Source organism: Camelus dromedarius, chromosome 28, assembly GCF_036321535.1.
Source record: "Camelus dromedarius isolate mCamDro1 chromosome 28, mCamDro1.pat, whole genome shotgun sequence".
NCBI lineage: Eukaryota > Metazoa > Chordata > Mammalia > Artiodactyla > Camelidae > Camelus > Camelus dromedarius.
In genome coordinates this window covers 7,584,238-7,598,898 of record NC_087463.1, presented here as the reverse complement: position 1 = coordinate 7,598,898, position 14,661 = coordinate 7,584,238, and the positions used below count along the sequence as shown (strand labels likewise).

At 50.3% G+C, this 14,661-nt stretch overlaps 1 protein-coding gene across 2 annotated transcripts in view; it reads left to right on the top strand.

The window, feature by feature from the left end:
* The window catches only part of ZBTB7C (zinc finger and BTB domain containing 7C), a 314,130-nt gene that overhangs the window by 167,379 nt on the left and 132,090 nt on the right, over window positions 1-14,661 (top strand). The window contains exon 3 of one of the 2 annotated variants that reach the window (XM_031441954.2): window positions 7,442-7,503. The gene's annotated coding sequence lies outside the window, so the exon portion shown is untranslated. Of the gene's footprint in view, window positions 1-7,441; window positions 7,529-14,661 lie in introns of both variants that reach the window. The other variant, XM_064480324.1, reaches the window with a different exon arrangement.

Below are 14,661 nucleotides of genomic sequence, written 5' to 3'. Positions count from 1 at the left end.
CCCAGTGGGCGCCCTCCCCTGCTGGTCCGGGCAGGGTGCTGCCGGGAGTCAGGGTCTGGGCAGCCATTGCCATCTCCTTCAGCTCATCCAGGCCAATCCCTTGCTCAGATTTGCCAGCCCCAGAAACACTCCCCTGAGGCCAGAAAAAATAAAATGTGTGTGACTGAGCAGTTGGGCGGGGCTGGGTAGCCTGACCAGGGAGATAAGGCCTTTGTTCCTTGGACAGGCTCTTCTCCCGTCCCCGCCCCCCGGCCCAGGCCCTGGTGTTGGCTTTGGCTCTGGGCTCAGCCTTCCCTCCTTCTCAGGCTACTTAAGATTCTAGGCCAAGGTCACAGAAATTCAGACTCCCAAGGGGCCATCACCCTCTAAGCAATGTGATGAGCTGGACCCCAGTTCATGGGTTTCCCAGAGGTGCCCCTGTGTCAGGCCCTTGGGTCGAGGACACACACACACTTATCTATCTCTCAGCCCTTCCAGGAGGAGCAGGGGAATGTTCTCCTGCCACGTGGGGTCTCGGGGCCGAGCAGCGCAGTGTGGCAGGTGCGCCTGGGGGAGGACCGCAGGGCTGGGAAAGCGGCCTCCTGACCGAGCACAGGGTCGCCCCCATGGTGTGGGGGCACTGCTGCTGATTCTTTGCTGGGGACTTAGGGAGGCTTACAGTCAGATTCCTTCCTTTAATGCAGAAAGCAAGAGGCATACAAATAATCACTATGTAATTCAATAAATGTTTCTCAGGCACCTGCTAGATCTGATGGTGGGGATGGAGGGAACAGAAGAGGCTGGGTGGAGTCTGGCTTGAGGGCAGGGGGCTGAGTCTCTTTGTGACTCTCCTCTGGAAGGCGGGGGGTAAGCCTGGCACAGGGCGCCGAGTCAGTGCCTAGTAGCCAGAGGTGTCCCGGTTGCCGGGGTGCACGGCTGTTTGCCTCACGAGCTGGGGGTCCTGCTGGCCTCTCCACTTGGCTTTCCCACGCTGGCTCTAACATTTTGGTTGGACACAGTTGCATTTGAAGTTGGAAGTATCGTGCTGGTCTCCTGCTCTTCCTCCAAGTCCTCAGCATGGGGCCTGGCTGCCCAGCGGGGCTCAGTGATGTCCTGGGTACTAATTGGCCCTGAGTGTTGTTTTTCTGAGATGTTTTTTTAAATTGGTAGACTACTTTTCAGAGAAGTTTTAGGTTTATAGAAAAATTGAGCAGAACATACAGAGAATTCCCATATACCTTCTTTCCTTCCCCTCCCTCCGGTTCTCTCCCATTTTCGTGCATTAGTGCGGTACATGTGTTGTAACTGATGAATTAGTATTGATACATCATCATTAACTAAAGCCCATAGTTTACATTAGAGTTCACTCTTTGTGTCGTGCAGTTTTATAGGTTTTAACAAACGCACAAGGCCGTGTCTCTACCATTAAAGTATCATACAGAATAATTTCACTGCCGGAAAAATCCTCTGTGATTTAACTGTCCTTTCCTCCCCCTGGCTACCACTAATCTTTTTACTGTCTCCATAGTTTTGCCTTTTCCAGAAGGTTATATAGTTGGAATCATACAGTATGTAGCCTTTTCAGACCGACTTCTTTCACTTGGAAATATGCACGTAAGTTTCCTCCATGTCTTCGTGACTTGCTAGCTCATTTCTGTTTAGTGCTGAGTAATACTCCACTGCCTGAAGGGACCACAGTTTATTTGTCCATCACCCACTGAAGGACATCTTGGTGGCCTCCATTTTTGACAGTTATGAATAAAGCTGCTGTAAACATCCGTGTGCAGGTTTTTGTGTAGACATAAGTTTTCAGCTCCTTTGGATAAACACCTAAGGGTGTGGCTGCTGGATCCTGTGGTAAGAGTAGGTCTCATTCTGTGAGGAACTGCTGAATTGTCTTCCCAAGTCTGTGTGCCTTTCTGCATCCCCAGGGTGGCTGATTTTACTATCAGAGGAAAAAGCAAACTGCAGCCCACGCCACATAGCCTCTGAAGGATTCTGAAAAGAGAAGCCTCTGCCTCTCTGTCATCATAGACCCTTGGCTGGCCAGCCAGCACCCCCACCCTCACTGACAGCCCATCACCCCAGGCCTCTTCTCACAAGGCGCTGGGCTGCCTCCAGCCCGCCAGCGCTTTCCACAGGAGCGAGGTCAACTCTCATCCACGTGCGGGTCTCGTACTGGGCACTGGGAGTTTAGCATGAAATTCAACCTGCATCACACCAACCAGAAGGGCCCAGCCAGAGGACGGCATGGTTTGGGGACTGTGGACATTTATGCCCAGAATGAAACAGTGCCTGAGTCAGGCTACAGGTCCACCATGGAGCAGACCTCCCAGGGAAAAGCTGGTCTCGCTCTGCTCACGCAAGAACAACAGATGCCGGGCCCTGGACCAGGTGTTTCTCTCCATTTCCTCATTTCATCTCTGCTTTAGCCCTGGGAGGTAGGAGGTCCATGCCATCATTCTGCCCATTTTGCTGTTGAAAAGCTGAAGTAGAGAGAGGTTAAGTCACTTGCCCAGCGCCACACAGCTAGTCCATGGCAGGGCCAGTCTGGCTCTAAACCACTAGGGATTCTGGCCTCCTGGGAGCTGCAGGGCCCCAAGGCAGAGACCATGACCTCACTGTCCCCTGAGGGCACGTCTCATGGCCTCTGCCCCTCCCTGTGAGGCTCACCACTGGAGACTAGGAGCCAGAGCTGGTCACTCCAGTATCATTGTTGGGAGAGGCTGTGATCTGCCCACCTTCATGCAGCATCAGAGAGCCTCCCTCCCAGCTGCGCGTGTTTGCTAAGGGGCTGCTGAGGGAGCTCAGGGTAAGCAGGACACAGCCCGAACCTCCCCTCCCAGCAGGGTAGGTTGGATGTGTGTAGGCCCCAGACTGGGAGTCTGGGACTTGGGTTCTGGTTCTGCTCTTGTCTTCGGTGTGAGTTGGGGTGAATCATTTGCCCTCTCTGGGTCTGGGGGCCCTGGCTGCAGAGTGAGGGATTTCAGGGCCTCTCCAGCATGGACGGACATTCGATTTTTCAAAAAACCATTAGAGACTCTGAGAAGAACAATACCCAGTTTGTGTCATGTGCTGAGTGTAAGTGCCATGGCAGTTCCTAGAAGAGAAAGGTTAGTACAGATTCGGGGAAAAACAAAACAAAACAAAGATTTCATGAATTTGCAGCAGCTCTCAAGACAGCGTCTCTGCAAAGGCAGCTGATGAGAAGAGGGTTCTTCACAGATGAGCAGAAAGGCCACGAGGGGCCAAGGCTGCGTCTGCAGCACAGTCTGGCCTGTACCCTGCCCGGGGCCTGCCCCTCTGGAGGGTCCAGGGTCAAATGTGGCCTGACTCACAGGCACTGTTTCATTCTGGGCATAGACTTCCACAGTCCCCAAACCATGCCGTCCTCTGGCTGGGCCCTTCCGGTTGGTGTGATGCAGGTTGAATCTCATGCTAAACTCCCAGGCCACACAGGAACAGCTGGAAAAGGCTCTGAGTCCGAGGACTCGGTTGAGCATGGCTAGCACTTGTAAGGTCTCAGAGGAAGTCACTCAGCATCTCGGTACCTCTATCTCCCCGACTGTAACCTGTCCTGGAGGAAGTTCGCAGGCAGGAACCGCACCTTTTCATGTGTACATCCCCAGCAGGTAGCTAAGACCTGGGGATTCAGCCAATGCTCACTAAATGGGTTAAATCTATCCCACTTGCCTGACACGTATGTGGGAAAATACTTTTTTAAATTATCAGGTGTTGTACAAATGTTAGTTTATATTAACTAATACGAGTGCTAATATTAATACAAGAAGTAAGCTGCCAGTCATACAGTTCTGATTCCCACTTTGTCTTCCTATTGCTACTGAAAGCCAGGAGTGATCGGAGATGGAGTCGTGTTGCTTGTGGCCACATGTTTGCAGACAAATGCGGACCTCCCACCTTCCCAGTGTCTGTACGCTCAGGGAGGAGAGAGGAGAGAAGAGGGGATGAGGATGGAGAAGGGGAGGGATGACGTACTGCACAGTCTGGTCAAGGGCCAACTGTTTCTCCCCTCGACAGCAGGCTGGAGCCAGACCCCTCTGCTCCTGGACCACTGCTTTCTTCTCATATGGGGGAGAACCATGAGTGTGTGCCTCCCAGAGACCTGGCCCTTGGTAGACAGTGCCAGCTGGTCATGGAGCCAAGGGCTGGGGAGACGGAGCCTGGAAGATGCCCTTTGGCCCATTTCCAGCCATTCCTGGATATGCAAGGAAACAAGTCTTTAGTCTGGAGTGTTCCTTAATGATCCAAGGAAAGCGAGGCAGCCAGATTGTTGGGCTTGAGAGCCCCCAGGTCAGGGTCTGGGAAGGCACCTGGCGTGAACTTGGACCTTATCTCTCCAGAGGCGAAGTGGTGTCCAACACCTGATGGGATGGATGGAGTGGCGGGGTGGGTAACTATTAGCTTGGAAAGTTGGTAACTTCACATCCTCATCTTGAATCATAATTTTACTTTTTAAAAAAATTGTTTTTATTTAATTTATCTTTTTAATGGTGGTACTGGGGATTGAACCCAGGACCTCATACATGCTAAGCATGTGCTCTACCACTGAGCTATACCCTCCCCCTTTATGTACTTTTTAAGTTGGATGGGACTTTAGTGATAACTCCCTCAATTTGAAGATGAGAACAGTAAGGCTCGGAGAGGGAAAGAGGCTTGTCCAGAGTGTTCCCCTTGTCTTATAAGCCTAGATTTTTTTTTCTTTTACTTTTAACACTGTTTTTTTTTTTTTTTGAGACTTAAAGCACATTCCAAGAAAAAATCAGGACCCTGAAAAAAATTATCCATGCTATTTATTCACTCTCACTCGGAGAAGCTGTTAGTGCTAATGACCTTTCCAAATTAATAAAATCTGTAAAGGCTCACTTGTTTATTGCACACACTGAGTTACAGCTCTAAGTGGCCGGAGGGAACTGCATGCCCGCCTGCAATATTTAGTTCTAGGGTTCTGCAGGCAGCAGGCGTGCTTTGTACCCCAGGCAGGGGAGCTGTGACCAGATTCCCTGAGAAAGGAGGTGAAGCCCATTGTCCCTCTCAGAGCCTTGCGGCAACAGCCCACGGTGTGCTCAGGGTCCGTGGCAGACAAAAAATATTAGTGATGCTCCGTCCAGGGGTCGTTTGGGGGGATTTTTTGGGGAGAGACAAACCTTTCAAACATGAGGATAGAACAGTAGCTAAGTGAGTGCTTCATTTCAGAGAAATGACATTCTGACATTCAGAGAAGGCAGAAGTGGGAGGTACCCAGAGGGCTTGGAGGAGGAGGTGGAATTTGATGTAGACCCATTAAAAAGAGGAGAGTTAGGTCTGGTGGAGGCCACAGGAAAGGGCTTTCTAGGCGAGGAGCACAGGGTGGGAATGAGCCCATGTGCCTGGGAGAGGAAGCGGGCACAGGGCATGGTGGATGGGACTGGTCGGGCGAAGAGACCACGTTCTGGAGAGTGACGTTGTTTGGACTCCAGGAAGCGGGCACTGGAGGATGCTGTTTCTTACGCTCAGACACCTCCACCTGTGACTGTGCTGCATGGACACCGTGTTTACAAGCCATGGGATTCCCTGGCCCACAGTCACACTGTCCCATTTGTCCCTGAGTCCTGGTGGCAGTCTCCCTATTGGAACTTGTGGCCTCACTTTGACTTCCAGGATGAAGTGGATGAAAGTCTTTTAGAGAAAAGCTGTGTATGTTGTACTATTACGGCAGGAGGAAATTTTTTAATTGTAAAATATACGTTACATAAAATTTACCACATTAACCGTTTTTAAGTGTACAGGTGAGTGGCATTAAGTATATTCACATAGTTTTACAACCGTCACCACCATCCCTCTCTAGACCTTTTTCATCTTCCCCAAATTAAACACCAACGCCCCGTCTCCCCATCTCCTCAGCTCCCAGTTAGCATCTCTATTCTACTTTCTGTCTAAGAATTTGACAACCCTAGATACTTATATAAGTGGAATTATCCAGCATTTGTCCTTTCGTGGTTGGCTTATTTCACTTAGCATAATGTCCCCCAGTTCATCCATGTTGTAGCAAGTGTCAGAATGTCCTTCCTCACTAAGGCCGAATAACATTCCATTGTACGCATATTGCACACTTTGCTTAATCCATTCATCCAGTGGACACTTGAGTTGCTCCCATCTCCTGCCTATTGTGAGTAATGCTGCTATGAACATGGGTGTGCGATTATCTAAGTCCCTTGCAGGACGATTTTGAGCTTTAAAAAAAAAAAAAGTGCTTCAGGCTTTCAAATGATCAGGTCTGATCTGCTGGCCCTGGCTGCTATCGCTCCACAAGGAGCAGATCGCCAGCTTGCTATTTCCCACGAGGGGAGACTCTCCTGCCTTGAGCAGGGCTCTCCATTACCCTCTGCCGGGGACACAGATCGCAGGCTGGCCTCGGGCGCGCGGGGCCTCTCCCCCACGTCACTCTGAGCTGCTTCACTCTGTGTGTTAGCCTGTGTCGAGGCCTCTCTGCCTTCACTTCTTATCCTGAAACACATCAGTCATGTTGAATTTGTCCCTCGCCGAGGAAGCAAGCGCTTTGTGCTCTTGCTTGGTAAGTTCTTCCTCCTACCTTCTAAAATGTATTTAGCCATGAGTGTAAAAGCCAAGGGGAGTCACTCACGCACCGCTCTCCCTCCTTGTCCTGTATCTTCACCCTCCCCTACTCCCTCCAAAAATCTCCGCACGCTGCCAAAGAACTAAAGGGCATCCTGTCTTGAAGCATCACTACCCCTGGGCATTAATTGCCTCTACAGATCCCAAACTCACCTAAAACACATTAAAGTGGTGACACGCTCAGGCAGAAAGGCAGGAGGACTCACAGTTCAGGTTGGCATTGTCATTAACTCAAGTCTTTGGTGTCGACTCCCTCCTGCACCGAATGTCCTTCCCGGCCTCACAGTCAACCTCCGAAATGCATTTTCTGGCCTTTGGTGGTTTGTGTCAGCTCTTGAACATTATTTAAATGTAGTTTGGGGCCCATGCATGCAATTACCATTGTGTTATTATTCAGAACCAGATTGTTAAGATTCAGGCAGCTGTACAAGGAGATGCCCTGTGCTGTGAGGTCCAATTTAGGAGGGCCTTCCGAGCTGGCGCGCGGGGTTGCTAGGCAACCCCATGCTACAGCAGAGGAGGCCTCACTCCAGAGTGGGAAGAAGCCCAGCGCCTTCGGGGAATTGGAGGCAGTGGTCAATCTGAGACTGGCATGGCGCCGGGGAGGGGGAGGGAGGCGATGTGGGCTGAACCCATGGCCGTAGGTGGGGGGGTGGGATCTTGCCAGGGGCGCCCACCCAACTAGCACGCGGTGTTCCTGGGAGGGGAGAGTGCTGCTGGGAGCGAGGACGCAGAGAAGGTGCAGAAGCCAGAGGTCGGCCAGGAAACGGCTGAAGGATACCCAGAGCAGATGCTAATATGCTTCTCCATCCCTTTCTTCTCTTTGCAGGAAATGAGCAGGTTTGCAGAGAAACTGCTGGCCTGAAATTTAAGAAGAAGGCGTCGTTGCTTGTGAGTCTGAATCTTGCTTTTTTAGGTCTGTGGTTTGACAATGTTCCTGGGAACTGGGTGGGTTTCCCTGTGTGGGGAAGGGAGCACGAATGACCTTGATGGAGTCGGCTTTTGGTTCGTCTAGAAGGTGCCTCTGGCTGGGTGGGGCCGGACCCAGGAATGTAAGGCTGTGAAGGCGCATGGTTCAAATCCTGGCTCTGCCCTCTGAGTGGAACGTGCTCCCACTGGCTCCTGAAAGAGAGTCGCTCCCTTGTGGTTGGTTGGTGTGCGGGAGGAGCAGGACTCCTCTGCGATAAAGGACGATGTGTCTTTGTTTACCCTGGAGCCACAGACAGTTTGTACAATTCCAAGTTTGCTGCTAGGGTGAACAGGTTCTCAGAACAGGACATTCTCATATAGGCCATTTAACAGTGTGTTAAACTAGGAGCAATCGTATGACCCAAACCATGACTCCCATCTGAGAATATGATTAATTCACCAGATGCCTGGCACCCGGAGGCTCTAAAAAATACAGAGGAGCTGTCAGTCCAGTGTGGGAGGAGAAGACATCTGAACATGAAACCGTGCAAGAACCTTATGAAAGGACATACGTTCCGCTCTGGCTCGAATGGGTCCAGGCGGAAATGCTGGTGATGGGAGTGGTCAGGGGAGACTTCCTGGGGAAAGAGAGGCAGGAGCTGGGCTGACAGAGGAGGGAGGCCGTTGCAAGGAGAAAGGCACAAGGCAGGGGCGCCAGGTTGTTAACACCCAATGGCCCATGTGGAGGACATCATAGACACGGGTCTGATGTGGGAGGGGAGGAAAAGCTGCGGATCTTGGGGAGGGCCAGATGGTACGGGACTTGAAATGGCTTCATGAATGGTCCATGTACAAAGAATCAGGATGGAGTAAAGTTTCCTTCACCTATGTAAGTAAAATTGTCTGCCAGTTTATGCCTCATCACGTGAAAATGGCCACATAGATTTTTTTTTTTAACCAAATTTGAGGTTGTATTTGAGATTAATGTACACACTGGATAGATAACACGGAATTCACATTGGGGATCCCTCTTATATCTCAGTGAGAGAGACAGAGACAGCCTTCTTCAGACAGCTGCAGCTGAGGGTCATGAGACAGGTGGTGGGGACACACCCTAAGCTCCAGGTGGACAGTCAGCAGGACAGTGCCCCCCATGTCCACTCGCTTTTCCTGGGACCTGCTTCTCACCCAGGGAGCTCTAGGTACGATGTCCACGATGAGGAGCAGCTGGAATTTATTTATTTCACAAAGGTTAATTAACCATTTGTTCCAAGCAAGCAAGGGGAAGCTAGCTTGCTCTAAACGGCAAGAACCACCACCAATATTTACATGGCATTGCCAGTTTGCAGCACACTTGATGGTACTGCCTCATCTGAGCCTCACCAAAGCCCCGTCAGGTCATGTGCAGATGAGGAAACTGAGGCTCGGAGTAGTTAAATGTTTTGTTTGAGTTTGCTCCGTGGGTGGAGCTGGCGTTCGCGCTGACTTTCTGGTGCACGTCTCGGGGTGTCTGATAACAGAGCAGGCCTTCTGGGTCTGCTGCTGCCTGCTGCTTTTTCATCCTGGGGAAGAAGAGTGCTGTGTGGTTCCACTGGGTCTGGCGGTGGGAACTGTCTTCTGGATGGTGGGCGTTTTGCTGTGCCGCCTTTCATGGGATGTAGAGTGTCTGACTGGTGGTTTTGGTTGAGCAGGAAGGTGGTTATGGTTCTGCCCTCAAAGAGGTAGGCTCACGTGTGCTTCTATTACCAGGGACAATCCTCTGGGAAGATGCGGGAGGGTTCCATTTGGAGCCATTGGTGACTGACTCAGGTTGAGTTCCCTAGAAGCAGAGCCTGAGATGAGGATTCAGGTGCACATGATGTAGGAAGAGAGAACGTGTCGGGAAAGCTTGTAAGGAAGGGAGGGAAGCAGGATCGGGAAGGAGAGGCTGAGCAAAGGTGTGTCCGGGCAGGTCTCTCCTTGGCTGGGTGCCCAGTAGGAAAAGGGATCTGAGAAGGGCATTGGTCAAATTCACTACCACGCCGTGAGCATCACTATCATGAAGACAGCCAAAGCAGTTTCTGCCCGACCTGGCAGTAATTTTCATTGTAGTAAGTTCACATTTTAAGAGGATAGGTATTAAAATAGAAATTAATCGTGTCAAAGTCTGTTTTCACTGAAATAACTAGGTGCTGTTTTAACTGTAATTTATTTTTAATAGGTAATATAATTCTATGGCCCTAAATGCAAAAATACTTAAAAGCATACTGTGAAAATCTTCCCACCCCTGTCCCCAAGCAGCCTGGCTCGTCCCCTGGTGACAACCAATATTACCTGGGGTTTGGGTTACTTTCCAATGATAGTCTACACACTCTTTGACAACAGTGTGCTTTAGATTTCAAAGTTTTGCAGTAGAATAAGAGTAAGTCTTCTTGGTCCTCAAGAATCAGCAAAACTGGGTCTATCCCAGAAGGAGTTGAGCTGAAATGTGCCTTTTGTTTGGAGAGAGAGCAGTTCACCAAGTCAGCTCTCAGTGGAATGTTCAAAATGCATAAAAAGTTTATAAACAGGTTCAAACTCCTCCTATAGTATAGAGTCACTATACAAACAATTGATGTAAGAATTGCAAATGATTATCATTTCGTCGTGAAAGCAGATCACTTATAAAGAGTTTGAGATGCTGTATTACAGCCCTTGAAATTCCCAAGTATTTTCAATAACTTAAAATTCCATGAAATTCACTATTTAATTCAAACAGTTGCCGTCTCACTGCTTTTATCGTCTAATGTCATTTGCATGTCGTTTGATGGCTTCCTGAAATGTGTCCTGTTTCCAAAGTGCGTTTAGATGGACGGCAGTGTCAGCACCTTGTGAACTTCCTTTTGTGAAGTGACGTTGCTCTATGATTTGGACATACTTTCTCAGCAGAGGAGCTGGTCATGGATGGCACAGGTTCCTTTGTGGGTGAGCTCCCTGTCTTGGGAGGTGTTGAAAGACCAGCTGGGTCATCTGTCAGCAAAGCCATGTGGGAGAATCTACCCTACATGATAGGCAGGCTTAGAAGACTTTCGAGTTGCCATCGTAGCTGAGTCTGGTCTGGGCAGATTCGTTATCATCATTACCTTTATAGGCCGTTTACCTCCCTTGAAATCCAGGCTATTGGGCTCATGCTGCACGCTTATCTTCCAAATTTGGGTTCCACTGGTTTTGTCTAATGCTTATAAATGTCCAAATAGAACTGACTGTGTAATCCCAGAGGCCTGGCATGTTTTTCTCTTGCAAAGGGACTCCCTCCTTTCCTCTCTCCTTCATGTTTACGCCCTCTCTCAGGTTGCAAGAAAATCCCTTAACTTGTGCATGCCCTGTTCAAGCCCCGAGACAGATTTTGGTGGCAACCCCATGCGGCAACAGAAAAAAATCTTATTTCCGTCCAAGAAATAGAATCATTATCTTGATTGAAATAATATCTTTCCTCAACCTGCGACCAGATAAAGCATCAAATTGGTGGAGTCTCCTTATCACTGCACAGTTTGCAGGACCCAGGATAATGGCCTGTCAGCTGCCACTGGTGGGGCGGGTTCTGTGAGGCAGCGCCAGCATCTCTTGGTCAGATTTGGATTACACGGTGTCTGGTGCAACGTGAAATCATTCCATGAATGACGAGTATTATTATTTTAAAAGGTGAAGGTAGTGTTGAGCCTAGAACAGAGCAAGCAATAAATGCAACTACTATTCTTATTATGATCGTAGATTTTCATTAGGTAACATCTAACACGTACGGACAATTGCAGGAGTGACTGAAAGCTATAGAGGTTTTCGGATGTGGACTTTGCGGGTATGAGTGTTCTGGAATTCTGTGCTCTAGGACTGAGCTTCCCAGGACTGCAATCAGAGTAAGGGGGTGACTGGGCTTGAGAAGGAGGACTGGGTCCTAGTTGGAGGTGAACAGCCAGAGGCCAGCAAACCAACATCTTTGGGAAGGAAACTGAAAAAGCTGTGGGCAAGGAGCCAGGGGGTCTGGGTTCTACCCCACACCCACCAAGCAGCTGGGGCTTTGGGGTTCCTGTCTGCTCACCATTCAGAGAGGGTTACACGGAAGTGTCAGGAGAAGGAAGTGAGACATTTGTGCAAAGTCCAGGATGCTGCCTGTACCCTCAATCTTTCCTGTCCCCTGTCCAGTGACAGGGGAGATTTCTATATCTGGGCGTTTTTGAGTGCTTACTCTGTGACAGGCATATTCTAACCATTTTCTGTGTATTAACTTACTTAACCCTCACAACGATCTTACTCATTAGAAATCATCTGCCCTTTACAGGGGAGAAGGAGCAGAGAGGTTAAGTAAGTTGCACAGGGTCATACAGCCAGTCAGTGATGGAGCTGGGATTTGAAGCCAAGCAGTTTGCTTGGAGCTCTTGAAAACTTAAAATAGACTATATTATGACTAAATAATACAGTTCAAATATCTGGGGCTTTTACCAGACCTTAAACTATAATCCTGTGATAGGAAAAAATAGTAACAATAATAACAGTGGTGATGATGATGATGACCCCTTTGTAGTGTTTCAGCAGGTGTGGAGGTGGTTCCTGTGGCAGAGGTGGGAGGTTGAGTGAGAGTCTAGCCTGATCTTGGGCACCTGGTCACTCAGATCCTTTCTTGGCTTGGGACCCTACGAAGCTGTCCCCAGCTGCATGCACACTGTAGAGCACTCAGCTATGCGGGACTCGCCGCCACTGACTTGCCCCCTATCTGGTCCCTGCCCCCATCTTCCTCCCAGGTCCTTGCGGCTGTACTGTCTGCCAAGGCTTCCCCAGAGAAGGGATCCGTCCCCGCAGCCATCCTGCCCCTTGCTTGCTTCACTCCCCTCTCTCCCCAGGCACAACTGGACTGAAATGAAAGCCTGTATCTTCAGAATCTTGTTTTCAAGAGGAGCGCTGGCCTGTCGATGAGCGTTCCTGATTACCATGGTAATCACCAGCCGAATGGCGTGATTTTATAATACATTTCCATCCGAAATATGAACAGGTGTGCAGGGGAAATCAACATGTATCAACAAGATAGGTCTTGGGAGATTAATAGTGAATTTAGGATTGCTCAAGGAAACAAAAGGAAGAAAGAAAGAACTACTTTTGCTTGCAGCCAAGGTCCTTCCAACCTTACCTCTGGCCTTTTCCTGTCCCATCTCCCTCTCACCCCACCTGTGAGCTTTTTACTCACAGTCTTCCTTGCCCCTCCCTCGCCTCTCTCCTTTCCAGTGTTGAACCATCTGTCAAATCCCAGCTCCTCCAGGAAGCCCTCCTTGGTTCACTCAGCCTCTAGGAATCTCTTCCTCCTCTGACCCTTTGCACGCCCTCACTGGGCCTGTGCATTCCCCCTCACTCCCCAGCCAGCCAGGAGGCCCCTGAGGGAACATGTATTCATCTTACTTTGCAACCGGGGGCCACCAGGCACGGAACCTGCTGAGCCAAACTCTTATCAGCTGGGGGCTCTGGTCCCACCCACTGAGCTAAGAACCTCACTGTCTACCTCAGGGCCTGATAAAAATGGCACCAACATACCTCTGGGTGACTCTAGAGATCCGGGTGCCAAAATCCTGATTTGTCTGTCCCTGTGAGATTAGAAGAGTTCATTTGCGTTGTGGTCCTCCTTCCAGAGGACCTGGAAGGCTGCGGTGAGGATCCAAGAAAGCATGCAAAACAGTTTTGATTTCTAAGTCTCTGTGTTCCTGAGTCATCACCCCGCTCACCTCCTTCAAAGTCAGTCTGGCTCTGGATGTGGGAAATCAGGAGGGCCTCCCGCTTGCACTGAGCAAGGCCACCCTGGGATCCTAGGCGGTATGTGCGCTCGTGCTGGGAGAGGGGCCGAGGAGGAGGCAGCCTTGCCCACCGGCCCTCGGCCTTTGTCCTGGGTCCGCAAGTGTCTCAGACACAGCATGTCAGGGTTTCTGTGTCATGATGAGACCAGAGGGACTTGACAGAGGCCTCGGCTTGAAAGGCCTTCTTCACTTTCAAGTAGGACAATGCATCAGAGGAGTCGCCAGGCCCGCTCTGACGACACGAGAGGCATTAGCTAATACTTCAATTTTAATAGAATGAATAATAAAGAGCCCCTCGTATCTCTTGGAACTAATTTTGAAGAACAGGTGCTGCCACGCATTCTTCTAGTTGAATCAGGCCCCTAAAGAGTTGATAACAAAAGGTTTAACCAAAAAAGAAAAAAAAAGGCATTCCTCCACCAACTTTTCCTTTAATTCCATTCTTGTAATGCCTCTCAGTTAATAGTAACTTGTGAAAAGATGAAATAAAATTGGAACAGGAAGCATTGGGCCTCCAAAGACGGCCTGGAGAGACGGTCCTTGCTTTTCTTCTGCTGCGTGAAGGGCTTCGAGGTGGGTCCCCTCGAAGGGGTGGTAACCCGGGCCTCCGCGGGCAAATAGCCAACACATTAATGGGGGAGGGCCTGGCCTCCCTCCACAGGTGTCTACATGAGGCAGAGGCTGGTGGGAAACAGACTCAAAGTGAGCAATTGGAAGAGAATTGAATCCAAAGGCCAGAGCAGCATGTAGGGAACCCACAGGACCCAGTGCTGTGTCCCGGGGCTATTGACGCTGGGGGGCAGTTGCGCCTCTGGGAGGGAGGATGCTGAAAGCAGAGACGGTGAGGGTGTGGAGGGGACCACCTTGCCTGGGCTGTGACCCGAGGTGCCCTGGAAGACAGTAACAAGGCATTAAACATCCAGCCTCTCTCCCCACTCCCTGCAGTCTCCTCCGGGGCCTCCACTGGCTGAACTAACAGGAAGGAGGGCAGAGGGCAAGGGTCCACTGCTGTGGTCTGTAGGGGTCAGAGCCAAGGGCAGAGGTGCAGAGTGAGCCTGGAGGGGCATCTGGGGACAGCAGCACAGCATCTCTGACAGTTTGGGGGCAGAAGGGAAGGCCAGCATCCTTGTCATGGCAGACCTGGTCTTAGGGCCTATTTCCAAGCTTCCAGGAAAGGCCCCAGACTATTCTCCATGGATCACTATTCTTTTTCACCAAAACAACACTGTCCCAGCGGGTTCCCCTGGAAAGGAGAGCCAGACCATGTGGAATCCGTATTGCGATGCCCCTCCTGATCCCTCACCAGAAGGAGCTCCAGCAAGGGGCCAAGAGAGCCACCAGAAGTGGG